Genomic DNA, 26,753 nt, shown 5'->3' on the forward strand with positions numbered 1-26,753 from the left:
ATAACACTGAGAAGCAGCCAGGCTCAGCCAATAAATCCTCTAATGCTTGTAATAGTTTCATGTTCTTCGCGTTCATCCTAGTTTAAGAGTTTAATCAACATCTTGGAAATACTCGTGATTTACTCCATGAGCTCTAATTTGAGGCATGGCGAGTCCCTCCCTGTCTTCCGCCCTCCCTCCTCCTCCTCTTTCTTCCTTCCTCTCTCCCTCCCTCCCTCCCTTCCTTCCTTTCTACCACTTATTTAATGATTATATTTTGAGGGTCTATCCACATCAAGCCCTGGGCTAAGAGCTGTTTATAGTAAATAGAAAAAAAGGACATTATCCCTGCTCTGATGTGTTTACAGTCTAGTGTGAGAGGCAGATTTTCACCATAGATCACAAATGAATGTATTCTCATAGTTTCAGTGAAAGTTCTGAATTTCCATGGGGATCCAAGTGGATGGAGTGACCCTGATCATGGAGGTGTGGAAGCTTCCTTGAGGAGCTGATTGGAAGGATGAATTCTCTGGGCAGAGATAAAGGAATACAAATGCCGGTAAAGAGAACGGAATATACAAATGTCCTGGGGTGAGAGGAAGCAAGTGAGAGAAAACATTCTATGTCACTTTCACAAAATTTGACAAGAGTTAGTGTGGCTGGGACAGAGAGTGGAATAAATGAGCCAGGGGTCAGCAGTGGTCAGATGTTCACAGCTCTTATCTGAGGTGAGAGTTTGGGTCTTAGCTCCAAAAGCAAGGTGCTGTTATTGAAGAGTTCCATCTGGAGGCAGAGATGTCATAATGGCTTTGGCTGCTGGTGTAGTCAAGCTCGGGACAGATTCTTTGGGTGAGCCTTCTCTAGTCTTAGGTGATCTCAGTAAGCGGGGAAGAAGCAGGTTAGGCCAGACACAACATTAGTGTCCCGGGGCTTGGACTGGAGTCGAATAACTGGTCTGCCTTCCCCAAAGGGAGATTATTCTGCCTGCAGACCTCCTGGTGAGTCACAGGACCCTATCCGATGAGGAAGGTGGAAGGAACACAGCTAAGAACTTTGGACCTGGAGTCAGCCAGATCTGGCTTTGCTGTTTATCAGCTATGAGACCCTGGACAGGTTTACATCTTTATGGAGACTGTTTCCTCTTCTGTAAAACAAGGGTAATAATAGTAATAAATGTGTTGGTTTTGTCTGCCTATCATCCCTTTTTCATGTTAATTAGGAAATTAACATTGCATGTGGTTCTGGTGGCACTGGTAATCACTGTGCCCCATTTACCCTTTGGATACATGATCCATACCCAACCAATCAGGGTGCCCTATCTCCCTGTCCCCAGGCATTGGTCTAAGGGTGTAGCCCAAGTAGGGCCTATCAGAGACCTACCAGGGGATCTGATCTGGGGCTGTTGGGAACAGAGGGTCTCTCTTGGTTTTAGATTATAAGCTATAAGATGAGGTGCCTGGGTGGCTCATTTGGGTAAGCATCCAACTCTAGGTTTGGGCTCAGGTATGATTTCAGGGTTGTGAGATCAAGCCCCACATCCGAGTTCTGCACTGGGTGTGGAGCCTGCTTAAGATTCCCTCTCTCTCTCCCCCTCTCTCTCCAGCCCTGCCTCTCTCTATTTATAAAAACCCCTCCAAATAAAATAAAATAAAATAAAATAAAATAAAATAAAATAATGAGCTATAAGAGCATAGGCTTGTCCACTTTTCCTGGGAAGAAAATCAGGGAAATGAGTAGGGGAGGGAGAGGAAGAGAGAGAGAGAGAATAAGTGAGGGAAGAGAATGAGAGAGAGAGAAAGGAAGGACTTTCACACTCTGGATGCCACAGCTCATGAAGCCTGGACACCCTTTGCACTTCCCAGTTAATGAGCCCATCAGTGCCCATTCTGGCTTAAGCCAGTTTGAGTTGGGTTTTGTCACTCACAGTGGATGTGTTATGACCAAGGCGCCGTGTCACTGCGTTTTCGTGAGTGTTTTAGCTAAAGAACGTAAAGCAAAACTAAAGGGCCTAGCATGCAGAGTGCTCAGTCATCACTAGCCAGGGGTTTTGTTTGGATAATAATTCATAGCTGTAAGATACATAACTAGAGTGTATCCTGCTTCTCCCTCTGGTGTGTGGTTTCATACTGCCCCACAAAATGCTATGTGCCGCTTTAGCAACCCTATGTGAAAGCCTCAGATAATGACCTGAGTTCCTCTTCCCGACCTCCCCTTCTCCCCCAAAATTGCTGACTCCTTTGTGCCTTGGGCTTTCTTAAAGTGACAGTGGCAGCAACAAGAGAACACAATGACCTGGAAGATGTGACTGTGTTTAGACCATTCCCCTTCTACTTCAGACCAGCTGGTTTCCCGTCATCTTTATAATGAAGTGTATTAGTTACCTATCGCTGTGTGATCAACCCAAACTTCCTGGCTAAAAGCAAGCAGAGATTTATTATCTACTGGCTTCTGGGGATGAGGGATGCAGGAACAGCTTTGCTGGGTGCTTCTGCTCATGAAGCAGAAGTGAGAACACTGGCCCCAGGCTGCCGTCATCTGAAGGCTTGAGTGGGGCTAGAGGAGCCTCTTACAAGATGGCATACTCACATGGCTGTTGGAGGAAGACTTTAGCTCCTGGCTACATGAACCTCTGCACAGAGTTGCTTGAGTGTCCTTATGATACAGTCCCCAGCTTCCCCTAGAGTGGGTGGCCCAAGAAGGAGGAAGATGGAAGCAACATTCATTTGACCTCATCTTTGAAACCATGAACATCATTTCTGCAACATTCTGTTGATTATACAGTTCAGCTGTATGCAGTGTGGGAGAGGGCACACGAAGTTGTGAATACTGGAAGGCTGGGGTCATTGGGGGCCATCTTGAAGGCTCTGGTGGTATTTTTAAGTGTCACTAATGTTTCTTCTTAGCCTCATGGGAATTGTCTTCCTCAAGGAGGCCTTTGGATGCACAAGATAACATGGTATCTTCAAGGCACCAAAAACACTCCTTCCAATAACCTGTGTTTGAAAGAACTTTTTTTTTTTTTTTCAGAGCTTGCAAAGAGCTCCTTAAACTAGTGAAATGACTAAACTAATTTGCTGGTCTGTAATTTCCTGGCACGTCTGGAGATTTCCTAATAAATACTGGCTTCAGGTTGGCTATCTGCCAGTGTTATGGCCTTCCCCTGAGTGACAAACAAGGATGTGTAAAGCATCTTGGAGGGTTGGGAAGTTTGGTGCATTGCAGGGATAGAGCACAGGATCCAGAGGCCGGATATTGGGGTCTGAGAGTCAGCGCTGCCCCTTACTCACCATAATACCTGCCAGCTCTACCAATGCCTATCATACTTCAAGCAAAACACTTTCCTTTCTATGCCTCAGTTTCTCCTTCTGGGAAACGTGGTGATGTTTCTCTGTGAGTCACGTGACTATTACAAGGTTTGAATGAGCTGATATAGCATTTCTAAGAGGGAGGTCCCTGGGACACTAGCACCATGGGGCAAAGGGGTTCGTGCTGAAGTGAGTATGGAAAACTGTGTAAAGTCCAACTGTTTTCCATTTTTCACAACTGCAGGTAGGGACAGCCCCATGGCTGTTGCCCAAGCAGCCACACTGGGCCGCTTGTTAAGAAGGACCTTACGCTTAGGGTTTCATGTCTTGAAATTCTTAATAATTTTGTGTTTGAAGATGTGTTTTGTAAGTGAAATTTGATGGGACAAGAGAGCATGTGCCCGCGGCTTGGTGTCTCAGCTCACAAGAGTGTCTCTCTCCTGCCTTCTTACGGTGAGCTTTTGGTTGCCGGCTTCTCTGCCCTGCCCAGAAACTGTGTCCCCAGGGTACCCAGGTCATGGGGCTCAGGAGAGCAACTGGCTTGCATTGGCAGAGTCCTGGGAGGGAAGCCCTATTCTGCTGCTACCCTCCCTGTCCCAGGGGGACTGGGCCCATGGGAAGGGAGGGTTAGAGTCAGTGCCTGCCCCACGGCATCACAGGGCTGGGCAAGGAGGCGGCTCTCTCAGGGCTGGGCTGGCAGAACCCCGGCACAGTTAGCAGGCCTCTCAGTGGGGGCCTGTCACCGATTTCTGACCTAGGTACCAAGGAGGTTGTAATTCCTCAGGGCTCACCCATCTGCTCTGTGTTGGAGCACCATGGGAAGAGGAGATCCACTCCCCCCCCCCCACCAGCCAGGGCTGTGCATTCTCACTTTGCTCTGGGTCCTGCACATTCTGTAGCTGGTCCTGCCTGCAGAACTTGTCAGATCTTTAAGTAGAAGGGAGAATAAATTGTGGTGGGTCAGAGTGCTGACTTTTGAGCTAGACTGTCTGGGTTTGAGTTCTGGTCCCACTCCTTACCAGTATTGTCACCTCATTTTCCTACCCTTTCTGTGTCTCTGTTTCCTCGTCTCTGACACAACGATCATGTTGTTCCTACCTCACAGGTGGCTGTAAGAATTAAATAAGGATGACTAGCCCCCACCATGTAGTGGGTGTTAGCGGATGTATTTGATGCTAGCTTCTCAGGAAGGACCACAGTGCTCCTGGGGCAGGAGTGCCGTCCCTAACATGCTGCAGTCCTGACTGTAGACAGCCAACCCCGTGAACACTTGCTGAATGAACGCATCTCCAAGGGGAGGCTTCCTGCAGAGACACCCGCCCTGTCCCCCTTTTATTCCAGAGAATCAGGAGCGACCAGCAGTCCAGCCTCCAAGGCCATAGAGACACAGCCTCTCGTCCCTCCTCATCCCTGGGTCTCCCGGCGCTGGGGACAGAGCACAGGGACACTCCAGAGACTCTCGCCGGCCTCCTCTCAGGGCCCATCTATCCTGCTGGGAATAGCTTTCCTAGACCCCCCACAGGGCACGCGATAACTCACTCCGCCTCCCTAGCCTCTCCGTCCTTAATTGGACCAATCTGTCTGCCTGACACCCCGCTCTGGTTCGCTTTCTTCCCAAAGCTGTCTCTTGTCAGTTGACAGATTCTCCACTGTCTTGAGCACATATTTCAATGTGTGCTCTTTCGGTGATTTCCCAAGCAGGTTTCTGCTCTTTTTAAAGCTACTTAATTTTATAATTTCCAAATGATGTTCCTCACCTGCCACGATTCTTCTCCACCCCCACTCCTTGGCTTATTTCCCATGACTTGCATTTTCTCAGCCCTAAAACCTTGCAGGTGTGTGTGTGTGTGGGGGGGGAAACCCTTGAAGGAAGCCTGATTTTTTTTTTTTTTTTTTTGTCCAGCTAGAGGGAGGATGACTGTCTTAGTTGGGGTCCCTCCAAAAACTGGTCCTGAGATGAAGGCATGGTTGCAATAGTTTATTTGGGAAGTGATCCAGGAAGCAGGAAGGAGGGGGAATGCGATAGGGAAGGGAGAAGAGAATATGCTTTATTTTCTCGTGACCTACTGGGTACCGCACAGGGGAACTGTAGACGAGGAATGTTCCTTTGCATCGTCCCACAAGAGGGAGGGGAGACTGGCTGCACCCCTCCCAGCCCCCATTGGAGGGTTATCTCTGGAAAAATGTACTTCCCTGAACTTCTTTCTGTGCCTGTGACCTCAACTCCTGGGGTTGGGAGTGTCTCTTGAAGTGTGGACTCCTTCATTCCTCCATCTTCCTTGGAAGGCCCTGATCGCCGTGATCAGGGCAGACTCCAGCCAGCTGCTGCCCTCGCAGGGGGATGGCTGGGACCCGGGTAGGGAAGGCCGTTCAGCCAGGCAGTTCTAACAGTGTTTCCATCTCTGGGGATCTCCATTGAATTTGGGGATCTGGCTCTGGAGAGGAAAGTGTTGATGTTTTCAGAGGAGATGAAGGAACCTCTCTCCCCATGAGTCCCAGGGCACCTGACAGCATTTGGGTGGGGGCCAAATTGCAAAATTGATGAAAGGTCCAGTACTCCATGTCCTGCCGAGTCTGAAGATGATGAAGCATAAACATGAATTTGACAATTTTTCTTCAACTGATCTGACTTCTTCCCATGTCCCTTAATGACACCCTGGATGGATCCCATAAGCCTCTGCTCTCTTTGGAAAGGTCCAGCTTAAATTTCTAGTCTCCTTTCCTCCCTGCTGCCCTGCCCTGGTTTGGCTCAGCCTGAGGGGGTCTGAAGGGGAGAGAGAGCTTGGTCTGCCCAAAGGATCCCTTCACCTCCTCCCCCTCCTCTCTCATCAGGCAACTCGGGAGCATCGCTGACACGGTGGCCGGCCCTGCGACAGCCTTCACCCAGAAGACTCTGTGAAAGATACTCCCTGGGGTCTGTGTGCTGGGACAGGGAAAAGGGACTGGAGAAAAGAAACACATTTGTCTTCTCTCAGCCAACACTGGTTTGCCTGCCTGCACGGTGAGCTCCAAATGACTCCATTTGAGACTTTTTTGAGGTGCGTTTGTGTGTTTGTGGGCAGAGTGGGATATGGGGAGCCTCTCATCAATGCGCCGTTCACCAGCATCAGAAAACCACTCTTGGGCGCCTGGGTGGCTCAGTGGGTTAAGCCATTGCCTTCAGCTCAGGTCATGATCTCAGAGTCCTGGGATCGAGCCCCACATTGGGCTCTCTGCTCAGCAGGGGGCCTGCTTCCCTCTCTCTCTCTCTGCCTGCCTCTCTGCCTACTTGTGATCTCTCTCTGTCAAATAAATAAATAAAATCTTTAAAAAGAAAAAAAAAAAGAAAACCACTCTCGCTTGACCTTCTCCTACTTTCCCTTCAGTAGGAACCCCTCTTCCATCCCTAGCCACTGGCTTCTGGGGTCTTGCTTTGGGCCTCCTTCCTGGTTGAGACTCAAGCCTGTGGGGTCCTCTTCACAGGAGATTCCCTGGCTCATCCCCCTTAGTGGTGGGAGGGTTGGCTGCACCCTTTTTCTGTCTCATTGTCTCTAGTTCTCTCCTGGCCCTACTTGAATAGGTCTGAAATTCCTTCTGTTCATGGCAGTCCAACCAGGAAGTGAGGCCCCCAGCTCCCCTTGCAAGTACCCTCTTAGTCTCTATAAGCTACTCGCCTGGAACGTTCCTCCCTTGACGTGATGGAGACACACTCCCTCCACCCCACCTCCAGAAGTCACAGTCCAGCTTGGATCTCCTATGTCTGTTTGTACAAGGTAGAGAGAAGCCTGGATGCACTCCTGGGCTTGCTCTTTCTGGCTCTGCCTGGGAAAGAGGTTCTTACCTTAGGCGAGAAAAAGCCTTATTTTTTATATTTACTAATCTAGAAATGGAAGTCAGCATTTCTTTCTGTTCAAAATTATATTGGTCATGCCTCTGACTTGGTGATACATTGAAATCAGTGATCTTTCCATATCACATTACAGGTGTCATAGAGATCTGAAAATGACATTTTGTGTTCATTTCTATTTAAAAATTACAGTAGTAATTAGATCTGCTGCTGGATCTTGTTTTTTAATGTGTTAATAAAGTAGCACCAGTATCACTATATCACAGATTTGTTCAATATTTTGATAGCCATATAACTGGTTTTCTCCATAATCCTATGTATTTTATTTTGTGCATTTAAAAACCAGTATTCTGCAAAGGGACCATCATTTCCATGGATGCCAACACAGGAAAGGCCAGAGGCCCTGCTCTGGAATATGTGTTCTTTGTGCCTAATGTCTAGCTCTGGGGCTTTGAATGTTAGAACTCACATATCCTTCTAGATAATTTTCTACCCTGGCTTTCTTTTCTTTCTTTTTTTCTTTTTCTTTTTCTTTTTTTTTTAAAAGATTTTATTTGTTTATTTGACAGAGAGAGCTCACAAGTAGACAGAGAGGCAGGCAGAGAGGAGTGGGGGGAGAAGCAGGCTCCATGCTGAGCAGAGAGCCTGATGTGGGGCTCGATCCCAGGACCCTGGGACCATGACCTGAGCTGAAAGCAGATGCTTTAACCCACTGGGCCACCCAGGCACGCCTCCTGCCCCGGCTTTCTTTTCAACCAGGATCCTGTTGTCCCTAGTCCGAGCCAATAAGAGCTAACAGATTTTAAGTGCTTCTCTGTGCAGGGATATTCCAAAACCCTCTACGTGCATTAGTTCCTTTAATTCCCATCGTTTAAGGAGAAACAGAGAGGTTCAGTGACTTGCCCAAGGTCACACAGCTAGTAAGTAATAGAACTGGGATATGAACCTGGACAGTCTGACTCTAGAACCCACATTCTTAAACCTCTAGATTGTAAACTAGGTAAGAGACAGCTAGTTTTCCAAAAAGCCCATGTTCCTGGCTTTAAAAAGTATGGGCCCTCTAGTTCATTCTTTATCACTGCAGGGTAGCCAAAAAACCTTTTCAGCTCCCCAGCTGAGAAATGAGCATTGAATCACAGCGCCCCCTGGCTTACATAGCAATTCTGATTGCTCTCTCTAGGGTCAAGCTTGTCCACAGAAATTTAAAACAAAACATTGATTAGGCACCCACAGGAAGGCAAGCCCTCTGTTGGGCACTGGGGGATAAAGAGAGAATACCTATAGCTTCCACCTCCCAGGAATTCCTGCAAAGTCAGGAGAGACATACCCAGAAGTTGTGTTGGAATAAAGAGAGCTGAGCTCTGGTGGACGGTGTGTGGACACAGAGCCCCTTGGATGTTATGGGGGAAGGGATTTTCACAGGATTGGGGAAGAGGTTTCAGCTGTCTTCTGGCCCCCTACCCTGATGCCATGTTGGGCCCTCTTTGCCTGGCCCAAGTGCCACAGTTTCCTTTGGCCCTTCCTCCAAACCGTGGTCCTTACAATTCTGGGTCTCCCTGCCTCTTCCCTCAGTATGCTCCCACGTGGCTGCTTAGTTCATCTCAGGGCCTCATTCAAAGTCAGTGGCTAATGACTCCTGAATTTTAACAAGAGTTCTCAGTGCTGTAAACCAGGGATCACAAACATGAACGGCTGAGGGTCGGGCAGATAACGTCAGTGAACTAAGCAGGCCAGTATTTGCATGTTAAACATGAAGGAATATTCTTTACTCTCACAAAAATAGACACTCACCTATGTTTTTCTGAAACACACTGTCTTCCAGAACTATCTTTCCTTTTCTTTTCACTTTTAATAAAGCTCAAATACAGTTAGACATTTCTTTGCCAGAAGAAAAATGATAGTGCATGTTGATAAAGGCTTACTATTGCGTGGAAGACTAAAGGAGCTGGTGACTTCGGCTGCCCCAGATGCAGATTCTGAGAGGAGGAGCTGAGTGCAGGTAGTTTATTGTGAAAGTGATCCTGGGAAATGTTGGGCGGGACCTGGGAACCAGGACAGGGAAGGGAAAGCAGCCTGCTGATAAAAGCTGCATAATGGAGTGAGTTCCACTCTGGACAGCTGGGATGCAAACTCTGGAGGCCAGTGTAACAGGTGTCATCCAGGTATCCGACCTGAGGAATAGGGAGCTGTGATATTTACATATCAATTCCCATCCATTGTTGCTTGGGGCCTTCTGGGGGTGGTAGTGCTTTCACTTTCTAGCCTCTTGGGCTAGGCAGGCTCCAGGAGATCAGAGAAAGGGACAGGCAAAGGGACAAAGGTTCTAGGTCTTGGAAGTCAGGTCATTGGCCCCCAACCTGGCAAGACCCAAGGGCACAACAATGTCTGTGACAGGCATGGACCATGATGAACCGAAGCAGGCTGGCAGCTGGATTTTTCCAAGCAAGAATGTGGCCCAGGGTTGCCAGACCTTCCGATTTCTCAGGAAAAGCTGAATGTTTAGATGTTTAGGCGAAACTTCTCAATTTTAGAAATGTGGACAACAGATCTAAAATTTAAAAAAATACACTATGGGATCAACCAAAGCATACTTGTGGCTGAATCTGGTTTACCAGTGGCCAGATTATGAAGTCTGGTCTGTCCTAGAGGTACATCAGATCTTGGCTCCTGTCGGTTCTTGCTCAAGGCAAGCTGTGAAGATGAATTCTGAGAAGGTAAGGTAGATATATTAGGGGGTAGATTGATATAGTAAGAGACTCCTCCCCACCCCCGCTTCCTCCCGTAGGGGGTTTGGAACCAGACAGAAGTGTGTTTCTTTCTCATGCAACAGTCTGGAGGTAGGTGGGTGGTCCAGGTCAGCTGTGTTGCATGTCAGGGACCCAGGTTCCTTCTATCTTGTTGCTCAGCATGTTATCTTCATCTTTGTGGTCAAAAGCCAGTGACCCAGCTCCTTATTCACATTCCAGCTAGAACAGAAGGGAAAAGAGAAGCTCAGTCAGTCTTGGTAAGTGCACAGTTCACTTCCTCTCTTATCCCATTGGTGAGATTTTAGAAATGTGGACAACAGATCTAAAATTTAAGAAATGTTGTCTCTCTCTGTCTTTCTCTCTCATTGGCCATATGTTCAGTTTCAACTTGGCGTGTTTGTGAGAATTTGTGTTATCATAGAATTAGGGAAGGGCTGATATTAGGGAACAGGGAGAAGCCTCTGCCACAATGAGGGAAGGGTCTGGAAAAGAGGATGGGTTTCAAGCCTGAGGTAGGAGCTCCCTGAGAGAAATTTTTTCTCTACAAGAATGAGAAAAGTCTGGCTTTCCTCATGAGCTCTCTTTGTTTTGCCTTGGTCAGTCATGAAACCTTAGTAGAAGAAACCTCTCTGAAACCTTAATAGAAAATTAGCCCTACAAGGAAAAAGTCTATTATAATATAAAAGAAGCAAACATAATCAGCCCCTACCAGATACAAGGGGCTTTCACATATGTGATCTCAAGTAACCTTCACAACTATCCTATGAAATCAGTATTATTATTCCCCCATTTTGCGGATGACAAACTGAGGACCAGAGAAGCAGGTTGACATTCAGGCTCTCTAATGAGGGTCAGAGCAGGGGCGCTGGCCAATCAGAGCCGCCGTACAGGTTTGTCCCCGCCAAGAAGTGAAGGGCCTTGGCCAGGATTTGAAATGAAGCCCGTATGACTGCAAAGCTCACATTCTTTTCTCTGCAATCTGATTTCCTTGCACCAGCTGCTTCCCCAGAGACAGCAACAGCAAATCTACTGGGTTGTTGAGAGGGTAAACAAACCGTGATGAATGAATCTCCTCTCCTAATATGAATGTCTTATTGTTGTTATTCTTCATGCCCCGACAGAGTATTTACAGTCTCTGCTGTTGTGTGGCTTCTATCTGGTGGATTAAGGAAACTCAGAACTCCGGGCCCTAGCAGAAAGTTACAACCAGGATTTGAGTTAATGAAAAGTTGAAGGCTCAGCAAGTGGCACTTGGCTCCACTATTAACCTGGACAAGGCCATGAACTCTCCTGTCATTAACTGGCTTCTTCCATGACATCTTGTTGCCAGGAAAATACCCTGGCATGTATGGGTGTACCCCACATTAAACAAGCCCACCTACGACAACAGACCTGGTGAAAAGAAAAGTGGGAGATCATCATTTAATTAACTACAAGAGACTTGGTTTTGCAGAATGGGATTTCTGTATAGCTATTTTCCAAATAAATACCGAAAATTTGATTCCGGAAGAAAGGGAACATACAAAAATGCATTCGTTCCCTCCTGGTCTGAGAATGTTCTGGAACAGATTAGATTTTGAGAACTTTGTAATGATCTATCAGAGGGAACTTGTGAAATCTGGATTAGGCTGAGGGTGATTTGTGGTGGGTACATTCTGGGAACCTGACATGCCCTGTCTCTCCTCTGAGTATGTAGTTGCTCAACCCCACTGGAAGAAAGGGGGGGGTGTCTAAGCAGCCATGTCTATACCATGTGACTGCCACACCCACCCCTTACCTCTAGTTGGATCCTGGGTAAAGTGAACCAGTATTAATCCATAGACTCAAGCCAGCTTCTGCCCTTTAAACATGTGAACTAGAGACACACAACTCCAGTTAGCTAGTAAGAGATTGTGCAGAGCTGGGTTGAGGGACTCTAAAGCCATGAGCAGTTTCTTAAGAAGGCAGGACGAGAGCACACCAGCCTGTAAAGGCAAAGGGGGAAGAAGCTGACACCCAAGCAGTGGCAGGGCCTGGCTTCCTTCGTTTCTTGTTGTTGGGTTTCTGTCCACAGGACTGCCTATTGCAGTTTTAGCATGAGCATTCAAAGTTCCCACTCAGCAGGGATTCCCAGCTTATCCACCTTGGTCGGGGTGAGACCGATTTTTATGCCCCTGTCTGCTTTCAATGGATGTGGAGGGCTCTGGGGCCCTCTCTGTCCTGGGAGGCTTTTGTCCTGGCCATTGGTTGGGGAAAGGGTGTTGTCCCTGGGACAGATCCTTGCAAACTGGATGATTCATAGGGTTTGGTGGTCTTTGTCAGGTAAGAGAAATGCCTTGATGTCAACTCAAGGAACTCCCAGCTCTTTGGAGCAAAGCTGATGGAGGCTGTGATCTTCATCTTCCCATGGTGCTGCCGTGAGAATAAGGGGTTTCACTTTGCTTTGTTTCCTCCTGGAGTAAGCAACTCAGTTTGGATTTGAGGGGTGGAGGGAGGGAATGAAGTCCTCAGGATGCAGCAGGGAAATCTGTTGCGTACAGAGAAGAGTTGGGTGAACCCACAGTTAATGCCTCGAATGTTATCCCACCCCCTAAGCGTGGGTGGATTTCTGTTACTGGCGACCAAAGGTGGCATGCAGCATACCAGCATAGTAGTCTGTGCTTTGCTTGTCCCTCTCTTCCCTCCTGAATTTCTACGGGAAGCAGAAGCCCTATCTGGCTACCCAGGAACCTTGGGAACATCCTATCCAGATTTACCACCCGGCTCAGTCAAAATCCATCCTGCCTTGGGCGTTAGCAGTTGTCCTTTGTATATTCATAGGTCTTTATAGACACAACTAACTTGCACTTCAATATTGTGAAAGTTTCTTATCAAGGGGGTTGGCTGTCCCCCTGACCGCTTTATCTGCTCCCTTCCTCCTTTTAATCTCTTGGTTGAACAGCTTCTCTCTACCAATCCTTTACCCTTCAGTTAATAGTATTCCTTGTGTGTTTTTGTCCATACTTCCCACATGCCCGCCACTGTGGTAGATGATTTAGAGATACCCTGCTGTTTAACTGTCACAAACCCCTATGGGGTAGCTAGTAACGACCATCCCCATTTTATGGATGGTGAAATTGAGAGGCTAGGTCACTGTTGTGCTGACAAGGCCGGAGAGTTTTACACCCTGCCTGGTTGTCACTCCGGCTTCCCTGCAGTGACAGTGAAATTTCCTCCCATCATTTGCGGTGGCTGAGGGGGAGAAGGCCCAGGTGTCCTGCCTGGCAGCAAGGCCCCCAGAACTTGGCTTTTCTCTTTCCTCCTTCCCAGCCAGCACAGCTGCCAACCTGGAACTTAGCCCTTTCCAAGAAAGCCCAGGAGAGAAGCCAAATGTTGACTCACCTGCCAGACACGGGGACATTGCAGCCAAGATGCCTCAGGCCCTGTGCAGGAGGATTGGCAGGGCAAGCCCGTGGTGGGGCTCTGGGACACGGCTCTGTGGGGCCCTCCAAAGAGCCAGGCCTTCTTTCCCGAGGGCTTCAAGTTCCAGAGGCTAAAGAGATCCAGATGGGCTCATCCCCTCCCCATCCTGCTCTATCCTGCGGCCTTGGAAGTTTCTGGAGGAGACTGTCTCCTCATTTCCATTTGGATGGCAGGCAAGATTCTAGAAAAGCCCCCATGATCTTCTTCCCCCACCCCCACTGGTGTGCACTCCTCACAGGATCCCTGGGACTGTAACGGACCGCACCGCCATGATTAGACGGTGGCGCACAATACAGTTGGCCTAGAGAAAAGGAGATGATCCTGGCGGTCTGATCCTGGCTCTCTGGTGAGAGCCCTTTAAAGGCAAAGTTTTCTCTGGCTCAGAAGAGCACGTGAGAGGTTCCAGGCTGGAGGGTTTGACCCTCCCTGTCTGGCTTGAAGATGGAGGGAATCCGGTGGCAAGGAATGACGGCAGCTTCTAGAAGTTAAGAGTGGCCATCAGCCCACATTCAGCAAAGAGCCAGGGACTTCAGGCCCATGATGGCAAGGAGTTGAATTCTCCCAACGACGAACATGAGCTTGCAGGTGGATTCTTCCTCAGAGCCTCAGACAAAGGCTCAGTCCTGTGGGCACCCTGACTTCAGCTTTCCGACAGGCTGAGCAGCAAACCCAGCGAGTGCCCCTGGACCGTGACCTACAGAACTGTCCGCTGATGGGGTTGTTCCAAGCTGCTCAGTTTGTGGTAATTTGTTATACAGGAATAGAAAACCAGTACACCTGGGATCCTTAACAGGCTTCTCAAACCCCACAGGTCTACCCATTCCCACCTGCTCTTCTCCATCTTCCTCATCTGGTTGACAACAACTGGCTTCTTCTTGGCTCAGGCTCCAAATCTTAAAGTCTGTTTCGACTCCTCTCTTCTCGGAGACCCTGTGTGGATCCATCAGCAAATTCTTTCAACTCTCTTTGTATGAAGGCTCCAGCCTTGGACCGTGCCTCACCACTCCCAGTGTGCTGTCTTAACTCAGCCCTGGCGGCTCCCAGATTTATTATAGCTGCTGGCAGGGAGGGTGCCCCTGGGCTGTGCCTGGCTCCCCTCCCACTCAGCGTCAGGGCCCCACCCCTGCGGCACCTGTATTCAAACAGACAGTAAGAGGAGGGCAGCAGAAGAGGAGGCTTCCATGCTGAGGCCTACCAGGAAAAGGCCAGGGGTGGGATTCAAACTCTGGCCACCCTTGGCCTTGGGAGCTGTCAGGGCCGGCTGCCCTGCACATTTCTGGGTAGAACACAGTTATCACCCCAGAGGAGTTCCCAAGCCTGCTTCAGAACCAATTATGCTCGGAAGTCATGCTGTGGAGTATTTCCCAGGGATTGGGATTTTATTTATTGTTCAATATTTTGAGCCAAGAATGAAAAATTATTGTTGATGATGACTGAAGAATTCCCAGGAGGCCTGGAAGAACTTACAGGCAACCAGTCTCCTGGAGTGGTTAAGATTTATAGCTGTCAAGTGAGCCAGAGTGTAAGTCCGGCTCATCCTTTCTAGTTGGGTTTCCTGGGGCCTCAATTTCCTCAGTGATGATTACATGAGATCAGTTTTCTCTCTGGTCAAACATTTAGCACAGTCCCTGGCATACAGTGAGTTCTTATTCAGTGGTGGTTATTAGGCTGATCTGTTGTCCATGATTTATTTCTAAAGCCGAAGCATAGATAATATGTTACCTGTGCTCGAGTGTGCACGCACATGCATGTATATATATGTGTGTCCATGTGCGTGTTAGCTTCCATTCACACTGTAGGGGCAGTTAGCTAACATTTGAAAGATCACAGTCCCACACTCCAGAGGAAGTTACCTTAAGTGCTCCAATTATCTGTCTTAGCTCTGCACCCACGGGTGTGTTAATTAGCATAATGGATTTCTAAAATGGTCTTTCATTGATGAAAATAATGGTATGCTGGAAAGGTAGATGGCTGGAAATGTTCCACGGTGCGTCTGCTCTGCCTGAGCTTTGCAAATGAATCTAGCAAGACCAGTTGCTTGTTCTCTTGGAAAAGCACCGAGTTCGGATGTCCAACCAGTCCAGTGTCTGGATGTTAAAAGGTTGATTTTATCACATGCCTGAGTAGGTTAGCTAAATGCTGCACTGACAGTATTGTCACATCTGCCTCAAATGAACTTTTCATGTAGGAGGCTGTTGAAGTGTCTCAAAGGACAGCTCCCTGAGATGTCCCCAGGCTCACAGAATGGCTCAAAGGGCTGTGTATGTGTCTGCTTGTTAATCACTGTTCCCTTTTTGGTGGAATTTGGGCTGAGATGGGCTCTGCTTGCTTCACCCCATTTAATTAGGAAGTCGGGAGGAAATCTGTAGCCTCTGTGGACTTCTGACTAGTGGAGGATGGGGACATCACCATCAAACACCTCTAACTTGAACAGCCAAATTGCTTAGGATGGTTTGCAAAGATTGCTCTCAAAATAAGTAAGAGAATTATAATGGAATCAAGGAACACTGGTTTCCTGTAGCTTAGGAAAGACATGTTATAACAAGAAGTTGGAGAATTGTGAGAATAAACCTCTGTATAGATTGTCCTGGGGGTAGAATTCTGGTACTGTTTTAGACGCAGGTAAAACTTAAGAGAGGGTATGTGTGTGTGTATGTGTGTGTGTGTGTGCCTGCGCACATGCATGCATGTGTAGACCAATGGAGGAGCAGGTAGAGGATAGGAGATGAGGAAGTTGAGTGGGGAATTCTGGTGCCATTTTCCTCCCAGGACAAGGAAGAAAAAGCTGTGGAACTTTCTAGAAGTGGCTTAGCTGATTGAGATGAGCTAGCATTTGGGCCTCAGACCAGGATTGCAATGCTGCCTCTCTTCCTTTCTAAATGATCTTGGGCAAGAAGCTTCTTAACCCCACTGAATCTGCTTCCTCATTGACAAAACGGATAGAAGTATACTTTGGGTTGGTTGTACTTAAGGTAAATGGACTTGAAACCTCTTAGCAAAATGTTAGGCACAGAGTGAGCTTTTGATAAATGTTGCCTCCCTGGATGGTTAGAGAATCAGGGGTCGTGCATACAGAGAAGAGGTTATAGCAGCCAACAGGCATACAAGTTTCCTAGAACACACAACCTAGCTGTGATGATGAACTTCATGGAGGCATCCCATGAGAATCCCCTGGTGTGTCTTAAAAATGCAGGTCCTAAGTATGGTTCAGGAGATACGAGGAGATCTGTGGGTGGGGCCAGGAGCCCTATTCTTTTGAGCGGGGAGAGGCAGAGGGAGAGGGAGAGAATCCCTAGCACGCTCCACACTCAGCACAGAGCCCAGCCCCGGGCTTGATCTACCAACCCAGAGACCATGAGTGGAAATTGAGAGTTGGTGTTTAACCCACTGAACCACCCAGGTGCCCCAGGAACCCAATTTTTTAAAAAAGATTTTATTTCTTTATTTGAGATAGAGAGCATGTGCAGTGGGGAGGGACAGAAGGAGAGGAAGAGAGAAGCAGACGCCCCACTGAGCAGAGAGCCTGATAGGGGGCTCCATCCCACGACCCTGAGACCATGACCTGAGCCAAAGCAGATGCTTAACTTGACTGAGCCACCCAGGTGCCCCCCACCCCCAGGAACCCAATTTTATGAAGCTTCCTGGGTGACTCTGATGGGCAGCCAGGTGGGGAAATACACACTTAACCATTAATTCTCTACTATAACCTCAGGTTTGGCAAAGTTTCAGTCTCCTTTCAAAGGCTCCTTGGCCATGTGTCTGACTTGACTGCACCTGCATTTGTGGGAGGCCTTGCCTACTTCACAGCTTGAACCATTCTATTGCAATGGGACAGGAGAAGTTACCCCTTGTTTTGCTTATTTTATAGGTAGTGCTCATGTATCATTATCAGAAACTTCAAAGACTTTGCTGAGCATGGAATTGACAGGCCATAACTTGCATTATTTAGTCTTCACTGGCTAAACCCTCTAACCCGGAATAAGGCCCTGCTCTTCAGATCAGTGTCTAAGAATAATGAAAATCTAGTCCAATGCTCCCCTTGTCTGCCTGTGACTTTGGAATCATATTTTCTACTTTCCTCCCCTCCTTAAAACCATGTGTTGTGCCTCCATTTGCCTAAAAAATAATTCCTACGCACTGTGGAAAATGGAGGTAATATAGCATTGGCACAGGATAAAACGTGAAAAGATCCTGGGGATCCAGTCCCTGGAAGATGAATCCCCATGGATATCTTTGGTGTACATCCTTCCAGTCTTTTCTAAATGTATATGAATACAGGTGTTATTTTCCCCCCCACAAACTCAAGGTCGCCTGTGTGTGCTGTTTTTTGATCTGCCTTTCTCATATTATAACATGTTTTTTTTAAAAAAAATTATTATTATTGTTTAAATTTTAGAGAGAGAAAGAGAGCTAGTGGGGAAAGGGACAGAGGGAGAGAATCTTCAAGCAGATTCTCGCTGACAGAATCCCACTGAGCACAGAGCCCAATGCAGGGCTCCGATCTCATGACCCTCGAGATCCACCTGAGCTGAAACCAAAAGTCGGATGCTTGAATGACTGAGCCACCCGGGCGCCCCTTATGTTATAACATGTTTTAAAGTAAAAAGCTAGTGATATTTTGTCATGCCATTAAATAATCCCCTACGATAGTGGTTTTCACTGTCTGGGGTCCAACAAAAACCTCAGGGTTCTTAGGAAGTGCTTAGTGGTTACATGAGGTGGGGGAGGGGTTGGGGGACCAGAGGGAGCAACTGAGCAGGGCTCTAGCACCAGAGCCCTGTGTTAGTCCCCACAGCTCCACTTGTGTCTGGTTGTAACTGGAGGAGCCTTATAGGATTGCATCACAAAAAGATCTGGGGGCTTAAAAAATGTGAAAACCACTGCCCTAAGTCATCATAAAACACTCTTTAAAAATCTGGGTTTTTTTCCTTCTTTGAAAAAACTTAAATGAAAATGACTCCTTAAAAATTCTAAGACAGGGGCACCTGGGTGGCTCAGTGGGTTAAGCCACTGCCTTCAGCTCGGGTCATGATCTCAGGGTCCTGGGATCGAACCTCACATCGGGCTCTCTGCTCAGCGAGGCGCCTGCTTCCCCCTGCCTCTCTGCCTACTTGTGATCTCTCTCTCTCTCTCTGTCAAATAAATAAATTAAATTAAAAAAAATTCTAAGGCAAACATTTGCTAATTATTTTTAAAAAAGCAAGTTTTTATTATGTATTTTTAAAAATGTAGACAAATGATATGTGTTCTTTGTAAAAACACCAAATACAGGTTTGGTGAAAAACCCAATGTCAAAAATCCCCCCCACCCCCATATCTAAGGAACTCAGCACTGCCCAGCCCTGGAGGGCTCTATTCACAAAGAACACCCAGATAAGAGGCACACCATTCCAGACTCTTCTGTCTGTATGGATTGCTTTGGGTTCAGGTACTCCCAAAGCCAGCCCTGGGACTAGGATTTGAGTGCAAATGGTTTTTGGTGGGGCGGGGGTGGGGGTGGGGGGGGTGGTTAACATATCCAACTGTCCTGGTTTATCTGGGACTAGGGGGGGTTCCCAGGATGAAAGAACTGGTCACCCTATAGTGGGAGGTAATGCCAGCAAGCATGGATGGACGATGGAGGAAACGGGATGGGCCAGGAAGAGCAGCTGGTAATGAATAGGTTAGCTCTGTGGACAGCTGGGGCTCCGGCCTGTTTGGGACCTCTGGGGAGTACAGCCCTCAGAGTTATCGCACCTGGGGGGCTTTTCTCCACTGATATGTGTCCCTCACTGGTTGATCCTGGGGGTGCACTCTGACTCCAGGCCTGCCCACCTCCCATAGCCCTGCAAAGGGCTGAAGACACAGAAGCAGGAATGCCTGGAAATGGGCAGAGCTTCTGTTATGAGGCGATTTCCATATATATATATATATATATATATTTTTTTTTTTTAAGATTTCATTTATTCATTTGACAGAGAGGGAAAGATCATAAGTAGGCAGAGAGGCAGGCAGGGGGTGGGAGGGTGGGGGAAGCAGGCTCCCTGCTGAGCAGAGAGCCTGATGTGGGGCTTGATCCCAGAACCCTGGGATCATGACCTGAGCAGAAGGCAGCGGCTTAACCCACTGAGCCACCCAGGTGCCCCATCCATGCATATATTTTAAAAAAATAATAATAATAGGATCACTTCATTCTTGATTTACTGGCCCCTTGATTTATATAAGGGGTCTAAAGAAAAACCATTATAGGCCACACACCTAACAATGCAGTCACTTCGAGGGACCAGGCTTGGAACTACCCTTAGGTGAGTATTACAAGGCTTAACATGGAACTAACCAGCATTGGAACCAGATGAAATATAATAATAATAATAATAATAATAATACCTCAGATGAGTTCTCTGCTGGATTCTGCTGAACCACTGGAAGAAACTAACAAGGAAAATCTGGAGAATCTAATTCTTCCAGAGCTGTGGTGTGCCCAACTCCCCCAGGAGTGCGTTAGTCCCCAGTACTGACAGGGGCTAGATGAGGCCTTGCAGGTGCTCCTGACCTGCCCCCGCCCCGGGGGGCGGCCTAGCAGCACACTGTTAGGTGCATGCTGCCACAGGCAGCGTTTGCCCCCTCCCTCCATGCTCAGCAGCTTCTAGATTGCTCTGTCTGAACAAGGGAGCAAGGAATAAGTGTTCCTTTTGTAACCGTGTCTCCATGGTTATTCGACACGTGATCGCCTTTTTGGAGTTCTTGGCAAAACCGGCTGTGGGTTTGGCTATGACGTTCCTGTCTGTGAAGAAGAGGGAGGGAGGGAATTATTTATCCGGACAGGCTCAGGCTGTTTCCTAAAACAATTTGCAAGGTGCAAATACCATACCATCCCTGATGTATCAAACTGGATGCTGCTAGGAAAAAAAAAAAAAAAAATTGAACACTGATTGGCTTTTTGATGATATTAAGGAATCATTACTTTTTCCCAAAGTTGCAATAACAGTCCTATGTTACCCATTTTGAGAAATGCAGTGATATGTACAGATGAAATGATAGGATCACTGAGGCTTGCTCGGCCGTGAGTTGAGAAACACGAGTGCCTGGGCATTGGTGGTCCTGTTGGGTCCACTTTCATATATGTTTGAAGTTTTCCATAATGCAAAAAAGATTTTTTTAGCAGATTTTATTACAGGGGCAATATGTTTACATGTTAGACATATGGCTAAGAGATATACATGGCAGAACTCCATTCTAATCTATTTCCACGCCTCTGTGGAATGGAAAACCCAAGTGTCACAATTATGAACGAATTTGTGAGTATACACAATTTTGTTAGAAGGCAGAGGGTGGTAGCTGAGAGCTGGTTCTGCTTCGTTTTTATTTTTTCCAAAGATAATGACAAAGATCCTACGCATGGGTGTGACTGCAAGATAAACTGTGTCAGTTGTTGTATGGGAGTGATAGGCCAGAGAATTCTACCCTATAGACAGTGAAGGTGGTGGTAGTGAGGGGCGTGAGGGGTGGTGAGACGTGGCGGGGGGAGGCGGTGGAAATTGTGGGGTGAGGACAGGACAGCTCAGAGGATCTTAAACAGAACTGTCCACCTATGACCGGGCAGCATGGACTTTTGAGATGTTAAACTACACCCCACCCCCCAAACTCTCCAATCTGTGAAGCCAGACCATTCAGTTTTATTGTCTCGGGAAAGAAAGGACCTACAGAATCCAGGGAATGAAAGGGTTAAAGTTTCAGCATGTTGAATTTTACTGTCCAGGGATAAAGTTATCTTAAAGTCACTGTGCAGGGATAAGACAAAGATCGCTCAGTGAGAGTCAGTGTTTTCTTCCCTCCTACCTCAATGACAGTTAACTTCAGTCGCGCGTTTACGATGTGTCAGCCACTATTCTAAGCATCCTACAAATGTCTTCTTTTCTAATCCTCTAACATTCCTGTGAGACCATTAACTTGACAGTTAGGGAAACTGAGGCACAAAGCAGAGTCACATAACTAATCTGACTCCAGAGGTTGGTTGCTAGCCATTCCCTGGACAGATGAAGGAAGACCCCAGGGTTCCATGCCCAACTTAGTGTGGACATCAGTTAGGTAGAGACGGCCCATGGGGGAGTTTAGGTAGAAAGAAGCTGAGAGAGACTCAGGGTACCAGGGAGAGCAGGGAAAGAGGTATTTAAGCCTCGAGGAGGTTGTAACCACACCTGCCTCTCATGCCTTGGTTCTCCTGAGGGCCTCCAGCCCTGGTGGTCAGCTGGGGCAGAGTAGAGAAATTCCTAAAAAGAGGGCTCTTGTTTCTGCCACCTCCAGGATGGGGGGCCTGACAAAGAAATTAATTTTAGTGGTCAAAAAAAAAAAAAAAAAAAAAAAAGGAAAAATAGTCTTTCGATGGCAGCCTACAATTTCACATGCATCACTGTGCTCTGGTTTCCGCTATTGTGATTAAGTAAGGCATCCTGAAGGAAGCAGGGTTAAAATAGGAGATTTCCAAGTCACACTACCCTAGGTTTGAGCCTTAACTTTGTCATTTGGTTGCTATGTGGCCGTGGTGTGAGCCTCAATTTCTCAACAACAGAACAGAGATGAGAGCAATAATGGCTCTGACCATGCCCACCCGACAGGGTGGTGTGAGGACGAGGCTCAGGTCAGTACCTGACATAGGGCCACTCCTCACTACTGTGTAACCTATGTTTTCAAGTGTCTCCATTCAATGGCGGGAGAGATGAGAAATGACTTTATTGTTTCTAATCATTGCCCCTAACCCGGCTACCTGACATTTTCTGACAGGAAACACATCCTTAGAAGTTCAGCTGAATTCTATAATTTACTGGTTCCTTTACTAAAACCATCACTTTAGTTTTTTTGGGCACTGTCCTGTACATTTTAAAACATCAATCTCCTTTTGGATTGAATGCCTTTTTCCTGATCTGGCCCTGGGTCAGGCTTGAACTGTGATTCTGAGGGTCTGGAGGGAAAGGGAGGATGTTTACCTTTGCCCTCACCACCCCCACCCTGATTGGCTTGTATAGGGGGAGGGGCAGCAGGAAGGAGAGGAAGCACCGTCTATGCCTCTTCCCTGGACCTGGTGAACTTACAGACTTCTCCCCAGTTGCCCAGTGCTGCCATTCCCCCAGCTCTGTGGGCTTTGTCCAGTGGGCCTGGCAAGGAACCTATTTCCCAGTCTCCCCTACATGCTGTTGGTCCCTTCCTGGATCTGGCCACAGCTTCTAGCTGACCCCACCATCATACTCTGCATGGGGACCTCTTGTTCTCCATGGTAAAGAATCCTTTCTCCTCTGTCTTCCTTGGCAAACTTCAGGGCCTCTGGGGGGTGTATGATATCCAACCTCTGTACTTCTCAAGAACTAGGGACTTAGAGCAGCATGTTCCTGACCCCCTTCTTTTCTGGTGGTTTCCGCTATGCCATCTTACTCCAATTCTATCATCCTCTTTCTGGTCACACAAAGGAATGCCAGCAGACCCGCCAGTTAGCAAATGGAATTCTAATCTCTTTTGCCTGCAGATACCTGCAGTCACCAGGAGATCTTCTCTCTGGACCTCCCTTTCCTGGCTCTGGAGGTGGGAACACAACTCCTCACTAAGGAGAAGAAAAGAAAAGGAAAGGGCCTCTCTTCAAAAATCCTGTACTGTCCCAAAAAATGACTTCCTCTCTCCACGGCAGTGGTAGTGGTAATGGTGGTGGCATTGACAGAGGTGACGAAGGTGATGGTGATGGAGGTTATAAAGGTAGTGATGGAGGTGTTGGAGGTGATAAAGATGATGGTGGAGGTGATGGTGATGAAGGTGATGAAGGTCATGATAGAGATGATGAAGGTGATGGTGATAGAAGTGATGAGGTTGGTGATGGAGGTTATGAAGATGGTGATGGAGGTGTTAGAGGTGATGAATGTGATGGTGGAGGTGTTGGTGGAGGTGATGGGGATGGAGGTGATGAAGGTGATATTGGAGGTGATGGTGATGAAGGTGATGTAGATGGAGGTGATGAAGGTGGCAATGAAGGTGGTGATGAAGGTGTTGAAGGTGATAAAGATGATGGTGAAAGTGATGGAGGAGATGGGGTTGGAGTTGATGAAGATGATGTTGGAGGTGATGGTGATGAAGATGATATTGGAGGTGATGGTGATGAAGGTGATGGAGATGGAGATGATGAAAGTGGCGACAAAGGTGGTGATGAAAGTGTTGGAGGTGATGAAGGTGATGGTGAAAGTGATGGAGGTGATGGGGATGGAGGTGATGAAGGGGGTGATTAAGGTGGTGGTGTTGGAGGTGATGATGATAGAAGTGATGGAGGTGATGGTGGAGCTGACAATGGTAGAGGTAATGGTGGTGGTGGTGGAGATTTTCCTGAGAATTACTCCAAGGACAGCTCTGAGGTGGCTGTTCATTTTGACTCTCAAAGATCAGATCTCAGCACTTAGAAGATGGGCATTAATATCCTTTGTCCTTAGCAGACATTTCAGAACAACAGGAAAAATTCCACTAACCATGAATACGATCTTGTTACATGACAGGTAGTGCTACCAATAAAAATAGTTCTTTCTCAATCATTTTAAAAGTGGTACTGGAAATATGGTCTCAGCCTCTTCTTGTGTTGGATGAGACGTCTGTTTTTGTGGTATGGGCTGTGGTCCCAAAGGAAACACACGTTAATGACCAGAAAGAGGCTGAACCAACACCCGTGGCCTCCTTAACTCCACAGTCTGGTCAACAGGATGAAGCAGGGTGGAGGTGGTTAGCTGGATGAGGAGGGAATTCCAACTCCTGGTGCCTTATGATAGGTTACTTTCTTTCTCTACAATTGGGACCACCTATAAGCCAGGGTTTCTACACATTGGTACTATTGACATTTAGAGCCAGATGATTCTGTGTTGTGGAGTGTGTCCTGTGTACTGTAGGATGGTTAGCAGTTTCCCTGACCTCTACTCACTGGAGGCCAGTAGCACTTCCCAATTGTAAGCCCAGATGTCTCTAGATAGTGGAGAGGAATCACCCACTCCTGGTCGAGCACCATTGCCATAGACCCAACTAAAGCCAAGGCTGATCTTTTTTCCAGGAGAGTCTGGATACTGATGTAGCAGGTACACTATTTTTGAACCATGTATTAAAGATGCACATAAAATCTAACTTACTTTGTATTTTTGTTCCACATTCTTTTTTTTTTTTTTTTGTTCCACATTCTTGTAACTCATTTCTGTATACTCCATTTTGAGCCTTCATTCTTCTTGATGACATCTGTGGGAAAATTCCCTCTTTTCAAGTTTAAAGTCAGTCAATTTAGAATTCTTGTATTCTCTTTCCATCCCTGGGTTGACCAAAGAAGATTTAAGGGGTTAAATATTATCATGGCACTGGTTAGGGAAGTGTGAGGACAAATTGCTATTCTTATGAAATGTATAATCCTTCTGGATGTTTCCTTCCTGGGATACCAGTGACTTAATGGGTCACCAGAAAACTTCATGGAACCAACAATCATCTCTCTCCTTATCTGCTTTGACTTCATTTGATTCCCTCTTGTCCTTAACAACAGTATTCCCCTGGTCTCTATGACCCTTACAGACTCTGGGTTTTCTTCCCACCTCACTGGCTTGTCCTTTGCCTCTGGAATCCCCTCCTTCCTCATTGCTAAATGTCAGCGCCCCTGGAAGCACACTTGGAGAACTGTGTACCATCAGCCGAGTTCTTCAAACCAAAGATCGCAGAGTTATTCCCAGCCAGCCAGTCCCACCACGCTCCATCTAGCACCATGTCCTTTTGACTCTATCGCCAAAACATGACATGAATCAGTTCACTGAATTTCCACTGCTACCACCTGGGTTCAGTCTGCCTGCATTCCCACAGTAGCCACCTACCTGATGTCTCCTCACTTCTTCTCTTACTCTCTCGATCCCAAGATTCACCAACCACACAATGGTCAGGATAGGCTTTAAAAATATGTAAATCATCAGATCATGATATGCCCCTTAAGCCTTCCAGTGGCTCCCGATCACATGAGTGACATCCCACCTGCTCACCCTGACTCACGGGTCCCCCCCAGATCTAACTTTTGGTGAGAACACTGTCCAGCTTCACACTCTAACCACTGCCCTTTGCTCTACTTAACTCCAGCCACACTGGCTTCTTTAATGATCTGTTCCTGCCCAATAAAGCATCCTGAAGTATGGGGACTTGCAAAAGCACCCATGGGTTTCTCATGGTTTTGTGGCTTAGCTGGGGGTTCATCTGGGAGGCCCATCCCTGTCCTACTGAAACATCATTTGCCGTTGCTTATGTAGCTGCATTTGGCTGGGAGCTCTGCTGGGGCTGCAGACCTTCTCTCACAGGACTGGCTACTTAGCTGGGGGCCAGCCTCGTGCCTATTTCTCTCTGCATGGTCTCTCTGGCAATGTAGCTGTGTCCCTTTACATTTTGGGTCAGAGGTCCAGGAGGTGAAAGAGGAAATTGCCAGAATCTTGGGCTCAGAACCAGAACACTGTCTCTACACCACATTCTTCTGGTCAAAGTGAGTCACAAGGTGCCCAGAGATAAGGGGGGAGGAAAATAAAGGACTTGTGGAGGCAGCTGTGGGGGTCCTATTAATTCTTTGGGGTCTCTGCACCCATTTTTCCTCTTGGCACTGAGTGTCCTTAAATTCAGGAGAGTGGGCGCCTTCTTCCTGTTCAAATCTCAGCTCATAGGCACTCTTGTAAGGGTTGCCCTTGCAATGAAAGATGCCACCAGTCACTCTCAAAGTACACTTTGAACACTGCACAACCTTATGTCTCTTACTCTATCAGTTTATTTATTCGCTTTTCAATAGACTCTGCCCTGGACTTTTTGGGAGCCTGGCTGTTTGGGTTTCCCTTGAGCTTTAGCCTTGCAACAGTTGGTGCAGATGAGGCAAAGGCCCCCCGTCGATACGTGTCGAATAAGTGAATGCCAGAGGCCTCGTCACCCTGCAGGCGTGAAGAACCCATCTTTCTGAATGACCCGGACTTGGATTCTTCCCCTTCCTTGCTGTGTGACTGTGGGAGAAGTTACCTAACTTTTCTGGGCTTCAGTGTCTAATACAGTGAGCATTAAGGGAACCCCTCCTTCTCCTCATGGGAATTGTTGGGATAAATGAGAATGATCAAATTTATCAAGGGACCTGGAAGTCCTCATTATTTTAGTGGAAAATCTTATTGAGTCCCTTCTCTTTACTTCCTGTCCCTAAGCTCCAAAACTAGGAGAGAAAAATTCCAAGTAACTCTAGAAGGTAGGAATCACATTACGTTGTGATCCTTAAAATGCTTTCACGTGGCTGCCTGCTGGCTCCAGGCAAGAGGAGGGCCTTATCTCGCTTCCAGTGGTGCAGGGCAGCCCAGCGAAGGTCAGGGAAGAACCAGAAGGTTCTTCTGCTTTTCCAAGGAGCTCTGTGCTCCTGCTGCAAGGGCCCCCAGACCACTGAGGAGTTGTTTTCAGATCCTCATTCTACCACAGGCTG

The 26,753-nt window shown here is 47.4% G+C and overlaps 1 long non-coding RNA gene across 1 annotated transcript in view; it reads left to right on the forward strand.

Moving 5' to 3' along the window:
* The first annotated feature begins 843 nt into the window (after positions 1–843).
* Positions 844–26,753, forward strand: part of LOC106005348 — a 142,929-nt gene continuing 117,019 nt past the window's right edge. The window contains exons 1-2 of the long non-coding RNA XR_006606032.1: positions 844–977; positions 6,117–6,322. This is a non-coding gene — a long non-coding RNA (uncharacterized LOC106005348). The remainder of the gene's footprint in view (positions 978–6,116; positions 6,323–26,753) is intronic.

Source organism: Mustela putorius, unplaced genomic scaffold (genome assembly GCF_011764305.1).
Source record: "Mustela putorius furo isolate JIRA1106 unplaced genomic scaffold, ASM1176430v1.1 tig00000095_pilon_pilon_pilon, whole genome shotgun sequence".
NCBI lineage: Eukaryota > Metazoa > Chordata > Mammalia > Carnivora > Mustelidae > Mustela > Mustela putorius.